The sequence below is a fragment of the Seriola lalandi genome, unplaced genomic scaffold (assembly GCF_002814215.2).
Source record: "Seriola lalandi dorsalis isolate HSWRI2012SDOR001 ecotype SW California unplaced genomic scaffold, Sedor1 jcf7180002053927, whole genome shotgun sequence".
NCBI lineage: Eukaryota > Metazoa > Chordata > Actinopteri > Carangiformes > Carangidae > Seriola > Seriola lalandi.
In genome coordinates, this window is record NW_019524480.1 from 485,565 (window position 1) to 495,070 (window position 9,506).

Genomic DNA, 9,506 nt, shown 5'->3' on the forward strand with positions numbered 1-9,506 from the left:
TTGATGTTGCAGGGGTAGACAAGTATGGCTTGCCAGGATGGCTAAGGTGGAAAACCTTGTTTTATTTTCCTTCCACCATTTGAGTTGTTTCTCATCCTTTGGGATAAAAAGTTTTCCAAAGTACATCATTACCTCATTCCTCATGCATTTTTCATTTCTCTTATGCTGGTAGGAACCTTAGTTTTCTATATCTTGGTTCAAGGGCAATAATGCATACACTTTGTGCATCATCTGTGAATGTGGTCTCCAGCTCCCATCTTGAAGTCATCTCCTGTGCTTCAGCAGTCTGGAAAGCGTTGACGGGCATGGTCTCAAATGAAGTGCTGTGTGTGGACTTTTGGAGGCCGTTCACCAGCAGAGGTAGAGCAGAAAGAGTGACATAAGCCTCAGCACACAGGAAGACACTCTGCACTCTCAAAGGGCTTTAGGACTTGTTCCAGTTCTTCAAGTAGGCTCCACTCATCACTTTTCAGATCCAGGAAGTGCTTCCCTCGCTCTGTGACTTCAGGGTCTGAAAGGGTTGCTGTCATGGGCCACCTCTGTTCCAGCAGGGGGCTGATCATGTAAAATGACCTGCTCCATCTTACTGATGCACATTGTATTAGTTTAAGCTTGGGAGTACCCATTTGTTTCTGCTTTGCTTTCAGCTTGGTGCTGGCCAGCTCATTCTTCTTGAAATGTTCTGTGAGGCATCTTGCAGCTCTGACTGCCTTGCTGATCTGAACATCCTTCAGAGCATAGTCAACAACTAACTGTAGTGCATGGTCAGCTCACCTGAGAGAAGTAACCCCTTGCCTCTTGCCTAAGTATGCCTCAGTGACAATGCTTGTGCATGCATCTGTGGTGAGAGTAATTTTTGTATTGACCTCTTTGAGAGAAGCTTTCATCCTCTCAGGAGTCTCCTCATATTTCCTCTCTATCAGCTTAGTGAATTGGGCCCTGGAGGGAAGTGTCTAACCTGGGTAAAATGTGTTTAGCATCTCATGGAAGCCCTGACCCTCCATATAAGAAAGGGATCTCATGTCCTTGACAATCATGTTGAGAATGCTATCAGAGAGATCAGCCATGTGGGGTGTGCATACAGAGAAATCCTTTTTATTTATTTTTTATTCAAATCTTGCACACAGCTTTGCCTCTTCCTGCAACACATATTTTAATATCAAACTAACTTTTAACTAATGATACTTTTTATCACAAGTTAAGATTTATGTAGCGAAGGGCCTAATAAAGAAAAGTGTTGTCAACTGTTGCTGTTTCTCAATTGGCGTACATTCAGGCTCACAGTGCAGAGGTGCATTCACATTGACAAGTATAGCAACATGCAGTGCACTACAAGTACCCGGACAGTGCACTCAAAATGGTCAAAAAATTTAGTGTAAAATGGACACATAAGATGGACACTTATAACCGTCAGTGGTCGCCATCTTGGCTACGTTAGAGGGGGTAGAGGGACCACCAACATATTTTCAAACTTGTGAAAATGGCAACCGAGGAGGAGGACAGATTGTCGGCACCAACATCAGTGTTTGTTTTGGGACAAAACTAACCCGTCAAAATTCATGCATTACGCTAGTTAGTATACACTGTACACAGTGTACTACATGTAAGTGTACTGACTGAAGTATCCAATTTGAGGTCCATACGCACATAAACAAATGTGCGTACGCGACTGCCAGAGCATCTGCTCTAGGCAGTCTTCATTGAGTTCCTGTCTGGGACACAACAGCTAAGCATGCGATGATGACTCTCAGGCACTCGCTACCAACCAACAATCAGACAAAACTCACCTTAATAGTCCAGATACACAGGCTGCTGTTTCATTGTTATGAGGTCAGAGAGTCGCAGGATGTTTTCTTTTGAGATGCTGGTGTTTAGTAGTTGTGCTGCTGTGGGAGATCATTTCAGTTTTACAAAGTGTGCACAGCACCATTTAAGAATTCCATCACCATGATCTGGTTCTGACTTTTTGGGATAAAATCTCATTTTCAGTGCTCGGGAGCAGGAGCTGCCGTAATTAGGTATGAATTGCGATGCATTGATGCTTTCCAAGCAAATCATTGTGTTTAGGCGTTGTTCCAGCCCTACAGAAAATGTTTTTAAAATGCCCCTTATGATTTCTCACAGACCAAAGTGAACTCTTCAAGTTTTTTTTGTCTGACCAACGGACCGAAACTCAGATATTCAGTTTACCATTATGTGTTACAAAGTAAAGCATCAAATTCTCACACTTAAGAAGCGAGAAACAGCAGATATTTGGCATTGATGCTTTAAAAAATGACTAAAAACAACTATTCAATCATGGAAATGGCTAATTAATTTTTTTGTCAATTGTGTAATTGATTAGTTGACTAATCGTTGCAGGTCTAGTGTGATCATGTGCCCTATTGACTCTAGTACTGATAGTCAAAACAAGTTTGTGTCCGTAGTATCGATACTTTGGAAGTTGATTTGCCCACCCCTAGCTAATGTATGAGAGGCAAAGTCCGGGCCTAGTGAACAGAATGGATTACTTGATTTTAATATTTATTGGAGGCCTGAGGAGGTAAAACTGTCTGGTAAAAAAATTAGGGAAAGGTCAAAAAAACAATTAAAATAACAATCTTTTTTTCCTCTTTCTCAACCAGTTAATTGATTGTATCCTGACCCCCAGGTTGGGAGCTACTGTGTTAGAATACTTGCTGTATTTACACAGTGGTGTACGCTCACCACCAGGTGGCATTGTAGTACTTCAGAAATTATAACACTTCTATTGCATTCTGGGGAGATCACAGACTTTGATTTGCGTCTCAGACATCTCATATCTGTTCAGAAACACTGCAGATGATCCTGACTGTTTAATTGTTTGTATTGCTTTTAAATTTCGGAGGCTATTATAGTAAGAAGTACTTGGACATAAAGAACCAATTTAGACAGTGTGACAGATCCTTCCAGTTGACAATAGTAGTGACCTTAGCTGTATATGACATGCTCTGAATGTGAGTATGAGGCTATTGCTCATATACCATAAGCTTGTTGCTGTAGAAAGCCCATTCAATCACAGTTTAAAGTGAGTTGAGTGGCTGGAGGATAATCAGAAGGAATCAGCCAAGGTTGTCCAAAATGCCTCGGGAATTGTTGCTTTGTTAGAAATTATAAAAGTGTTCCCCCCCAGATCAAAACAGCGTCCCATTCACAGCTGACTGAAAGGCTTGGTCTGTGGCAGAAACCATTAAGAGAGCCTGTGGACTCAAAGCAATGTCTCCTGGCAGCTCTGCATTGCTCCTGGAGCAGTGAGCCATTGTTTATTCATCGCCGCATTGGCATTCAAAGTGCATCCTCACTGTTCTCTCTCATAACCAACAAGTTGCAATTTTTATGCATGTGAAGGTTGAAGGCAAATTATTTATGGGAGACTGGACCTGAGGAAAGAGAACGGCCTCTAGCAAAATGGTTTACGTTGAGAGCAATCCTTTTCTATAGGCTATTGAATTCGCTGGATCACAGCAAGATATGCATGTATTATTCAGCGTTTCAGAGAAAGAATTGTTGCCCTGCTAGACAGCCATCTGCTTTTTGGACATTGTGATGCATTTGAGACATGCTACCTTTCAGGATCAGGTTAAAGTCTTATTTTTCAGCAGGGGGCAAATGAAATGAGTGGAAAAAGGCTCTCCAGTGTCCCTCCCGCTAGGTTTTCACCTCCCCCTCACTGCAGTTTTAAAGTAAGAAATATCTGAGCAGAAATTGCGTGCACCTGCCTTGATGTGTCTAGATTGGAAGAAACGTAGAGCAAGTTGAGGTTCAGCTGCAAAGGGAAGGAACTTTCACCTCCATGAGAAATTATTCAAGAACATCTGGTTTCGTCCAGATGCAGAGATGGGGTATGTGAGGCATGTGGTGTCAAACACCAGCAGGTGCAAGGTGAAAGGACTGTCACCTCTCCAGAGGCAGGTGATCTACAGGGTAATAGTTGCCCTAAACACTTGAGGAGATGACTCTTTATAGTTCAACAAAAATGTGCATTACAAGCCCCTTTTACACATGCTGTTCAAGACGGGAATGTTGCGCCTTTATTCCGCCTGACAGTTCTGTATAAAAGGTCTTACCTTGTCCCATTCTGACTTCAGATTGCATTCCGTCACTGTCCTCCAACTTGAGGGATTCTCTGGACTATATACATTGCTGTAATTACTTCTCTCTTTCGTCTTCTCCTCTCTTAGTGCTCATCTCTTTGAGCTGCATCAGTGCCCTTAGTCTTTCTTTTGGTCGCTCCCTCTTCTCTCTTGTCTCCATGCTCTATTCTTTCCCTGTACTCTGTGTCCTCCGCTTCATCTCTATCCACTTAATAACAACTTCGAAAATCAAACTTCTCTTGGGGAGGGCCAAGCTCTGAAATAAGCATCAGGTTGGTTAGGTTTGTATTACTCAGTGAATTTATAAATTTAGTTTTAATCCTGTTTTGTAACTTTGGCTGGTAAGAGGCACACATTTCGAACAGCACCTTTCACTGATATGTTCAAGCCACAGATATAATCAGAGCCAGTTAACCTGTGACTTGTCTTTGGACTGTTGCTTCACCTTAGTAATGTCACCGTTACTTACCTGAGGATCTTGAGGATTAACCTTGTCAATGTTTACATCACTTGTACTGCCATTTGTGCTAGTACTTTCAGGTTCCATTGTTTTTTTCTGAGTGGGTTCCACTTCAGAGGATTTAGATTTATATTTTGGCCAGTGGCCCATGTTTGCGTGCCATGCTGATATCATTGACACCTGTCACCTATATGCTAACTAGAAATGCTGAGGGGGCTAATAGCGATCTAGAGAGAGGGAGAGAGAACGGGCCAAATGTGTTGTACAAAGTGGAAGTCGGACCATCAGATGTTGGCTTCCAGCCAGTCGTCCTGCATTCCACACTGTTGCAAATGTTGACATTATAATATGCTATAAATGTGTGCTAGAATTTCCTGCATCATAAATGCTAGATTTTGTAACAGTCAAAATTGTGAAATGTTCCTTCAGACATGCTGTGTTACCTAGATAGGAGAGGGGCTGCGTCATCAGCCCGCGCTTGGTTTTCCTTTTTACTTGAGCAGTTGTGGCTTCTGTTTTGTTCATGTATGATAAGATAGAGCCGTCCAACCAGGCATGGTAAGGTTGAATTGTAGTGATAAAGTGATACACGATGAGTATTATGGAAGTCCCAGCACTTGTGTAGACGTGAGTTTTTGCCGCCTCCTCTTTTTCTCCACGCTCTCCAAACTGTCAAAACAAGATACACAGCTCGAAACTGTTACAATTGGCAGGAATCAATGAAAATATGTGCAACACCCACAATCCTCCACTGATATTCAAGCCCTGATAAAAGATACAAACACGGAATTAAGGTCATTCTCGTCCCGGATTGATGTCTGTGTAAAAGGTAGAGTTGGCGTGGTTGGACTGACGCAGGCGCCGTTGTGTTGCACATCATGCCTCTGATTCTGGAGCACTGGCTCGCTATCTGAAATCAGATACTGAGGCAGCATTATGCTAGCTTTGTGGTTGGTTCCACTGGTTCAGTGTAAACAAGTGAAGCCAGCGTAATAAAGGGTCTTCTTAAAAGCTGTATCTCTGTTTAAAAGAGAGTATGGTCTCTTTACATTCTGGAGGAACTGTTTAAAATCCTTAATGGTTCTGACTGAGACTGCAGTCTTCAGATCTATTTGTAATATAGCACGAGGCGGTAGCTGTGTTGCTCTGGTTCACGGCACTTTAGTGGCTCCATAAAGAACCATTTTTGGTTGTTCATTACAGTGTAATGTTCCATTGCAAAACATTATTGGAACTTTATGAATGTACACTTCCTTATTGTTTCTTTGATGGATCTTGACTGTGAAGTGCAGAGCATATTTAAATAGTAAAATGGTGCAGTAGAAGCCCCTGGTTCCAAAAAAAAAAAAAAAAAGTACTTTAAAAAGATTTGAATCCTGCTGGGGCTTATTTTGGAATTCATATCAGTCTAAATATGGGTTGTTGTTGTTTTTTTTTCTTCTTGTGAATATGCATAAAAAGTATTGTCTTGTCTTTATATTACCGCCACTGTATATAGATAGTCATATCAGTCTAAATATGGGTTGTTGTTTTCTTTTTTTCTTCTTGTGAATATGCATAAAAAGTATTGTCTCGTCTTGATATTACCGCCACTGTATATAGATAGTGCTGCGTGATGGCCTGAAATGGTGCCTTAAAATAGATGGTTTAGTGAACAAATAAAGAAGAGCCTCAGCTTGTTACAAGCTTGAGCATCCAATTTTGGTGCTTTTCCTTGTTTGTGTGACAGAGGAAAAGTGTGATCTGCACTCTGTCCATCTGGCTTGGTGCCACATTGTCCTCAGTGTTGACGGTTTAGAGATGAGTTTCACAAGAGCTAAAGAAGTAGATGGCAGTTTCTAGTTTTAGGCACGTTCCTGTTATCTTTTCAACAAATCACTGATTATGTAGTAGTTAGCAGAAGCTGCAGCCTTGTTTGCTGTAATCACCAGTGTATTTCAGATTGTGTATCCTTTCTATACTTGTTTGTAAGATGTAGTGTTGCCATTTAAGAGAGAGAGAAAAGTTATTAGGAATCATCTATGGATCACTTAATTACCTAGTTAACATGACAATGGATTTTCATTTGATTAGAGCTTCCAAGAGAACCTTGTTAGTACTCCAGATTACCAATTATGGACAGAAATACATATTTTATTCAATTGTAGCCACGGTTTTTAAATAGAAAATCAGCTGCTTTTTAGAGGGAGCAGTGGTGGCAGGGTGGTGAAGAGCAGGGACACAATGCTTAGTGATTGAATAAGTGATTAGACCTCAGTTTTACACAGAGGTTCCTCACTTGCAGTAATGGCTCCCTATTAGGGCTCAGTTTTCTAATTTGACATTCACATGCATATCAAAGTGACTAAGCAACTAGAAGACTGTGTGCTGGCCCATACGATGCAAGGCTCAGTTTGTGTAGCAAATAATGCTCTTGACCTTTAACTGATGAATAATAGCCTGAGAAGCAGAATGTAATTATCCAAGGCATTACAGTTGGTTCAAAAGGTAACCACCAGTTGAATAAGCTTTAGCCATGTGAATCCATCTGGGGCATTTACTTGTAAATGATACATCTGTTATTTGGGGCATGGCTCTACGGTGTTCAATACAGTTCGATGATTTTGAATTTTGCAAAATTTAAAACCATAAGGCATTACTAATGAGGAAATAGGAACAAAAGCCAATCAATTCAACAGGTTCCAGCCTATGGAGAGTGGGTTTTATCCATTAGGAAAAAAAAAAGTGTTTGTTTAAAACTCCCATCTGGATCACTGAGCATTTAGTCTAGCCATCAGATGAAAGGCCAGAGTAAACAAGCGCACACTCAGTTGCTGTGCAGACTCAAAGGATGCATGGTTGCTAATGGTGTGCCACTGCTGCAGGTGGACACACTGCACTAATTTATGGTTGGTCATTCACCCTAAAGTCAGACAGGTAAGATAATGATGCACATGACACAGACAGGGTATGAAAATTACATGTTAAAAGAGGAACCTATAACTGAGCAGGAAAGTAATTACATCCATGCAGTCATTTTACCAACCAGAACAGAAAACCTCAGTCGCCTCAGGCTCAACCTTCTGTAATTTTGCAAGTATTTAATTCATGCATTTAAGACCTCAATTTAATTTCTACGTTAAGAAACAAAGCATGCTCGGATATAATTTATCTTTCTGACATGCCCTTTTTAAATTGGACTAAATCAAATATGCTTTAGGGTGGAGGTGGAATAGTTTTCTGAAAAATCTTTTTCTCAGGTCTCAGCATAGCAAGCACATGTAACAGGTAATGTGGTTAAAAGTAAACTAATTACTTTACTTCCCCTGTGTTGTTTATGTTTTATGCTTTCTTCATAATTTGGATGGTGAAAATAATTTTTTTGGTGAGCTGGGCTTCCAAACCTCATCTCATAAATTAATGCTCCATTAGCAGGTTCAACAAGCATCAATAAAAATATATTTTTTGCTATTAATTAAAGGTAAATAATGCACACATGGGTCAACTCTACACAGAAAGGCAACAAATTACCACCACAACTACATGTTTTACTTAATATAGAGAAAAACAAACCTTTACCATGAATTGACTGTCTTGAATGGAAGTAAAAGAGCTAATGACGTGTTTAATGGTACATAAATGGAGAACGTTGTTCACCCTTACCTTTGCTATAATTACTCAAAGACTAGAATTAAAATTCTTAAAATAACACATTATTCTTGATACTACTACTATTCCTCAAAATACTAATTAAATGTTGTAGAAAAGTGTGTTCCATCTTGTTTCCATTAACTTGTCTCTTTTGTTCTTTTCTGTACACATTTTTCTTGTTTCACTAGCTCACTTTCTTTTGTTCACATCACAATGACTTGGTAAGAGTGCGCTAAGACTGAGTACTTACTACATCTCAGGCTCAGACTTTCATGTCTTAAAATGAATACCCAGTGATAGCACAAGAATAATGTTTTAGATGATAGCTTTCCACATCTTGTGGTGGATTATGTCTCTCTGCATGTGTGCAAGCTGAACTGTTGTGTGAATGTAAACTCAGAACTAGATGTGTAGAGATGACCACACAGGCAAACTGGATAAACAGCTCTGCTCAGCAATGTTATACCAAGTAAGAACTCAATCCTTTGCACAGCTGAACAAAGGAAATAAATACCAAACATTTCTCTGTATTTGTCTGCAAACCTCTATTTCAAATCTTTCTTTGTCTGCAATGCCATACAAAGTAAAAACACAATAACTAAACTATTTCACATCTTACCTCACTATAAAAAATGATCATAGAAATGTGTCCTTTTGGCAAAAAAAGCTTGAGAAAATTACAAAACTTGGAAATCCAAACTGCAGGGATTGCACTCTTAAACCAATGTATCCACTTTTTTTCATGAAAAAATCAGTTGTAGATCTTAGTAATTGAATTTGTTATACCACACAAATAAGCTAGTAGCTAAATTTTACATCATAATTCCTTGCTAAAGGCTATGTTGCTAAAAGCAGAATAGCCTAAATAAAAATAGTAGCCTCTGACTCTGTAATACACATGATTTTTTTTGTTAAACTACCTTTAAATTACATATTTTAATGTTTTATTGCTAATGTATTTAATTTAAGATTAAATGATTAAAGTAGTTCTTTAGTACAAAAGGACAGAAACATTTTTTTTGTAGACACTGTTTTCCCTGCACCCTTTAGATTATCATAGAGGACAGTATCTAAATAAAAAGAAGGAAAATAAAAAATATTTTTATTTTATTTATTTTTACAATGTATTTATCTGTTGTACAGTATGGCTAAATAGGTTAAACTTCAAACCCTCTTTCTTAGTTCACTCTTACTGTAGAGTTATTGCTTTCAGCCTTTATGCGGTGCTGTGTGTTTTCCCTTTTTTCTGGAATTTTCCTGGAACTGAAAAATCGATTTTGATGATCCGGCATTTTACTGTTTGT

The 9,506-nt window shown here is 39.4% G+C and overlaps 1 pseudogene; it reads right to left on the minus strand.

The window, feature by feature from the left end:
- Nucleotides 1-160: 160 nt before the first annotated feature.
- Nucleotides 161-2,719, minus strand: LOC147819353 (E3 SUMO-protein ligase ZBED1-like; annotated as a pseudogene).
- Between the last annotated feature and the right edge of the window lie 6,787 nt (nt 2,720-9,506).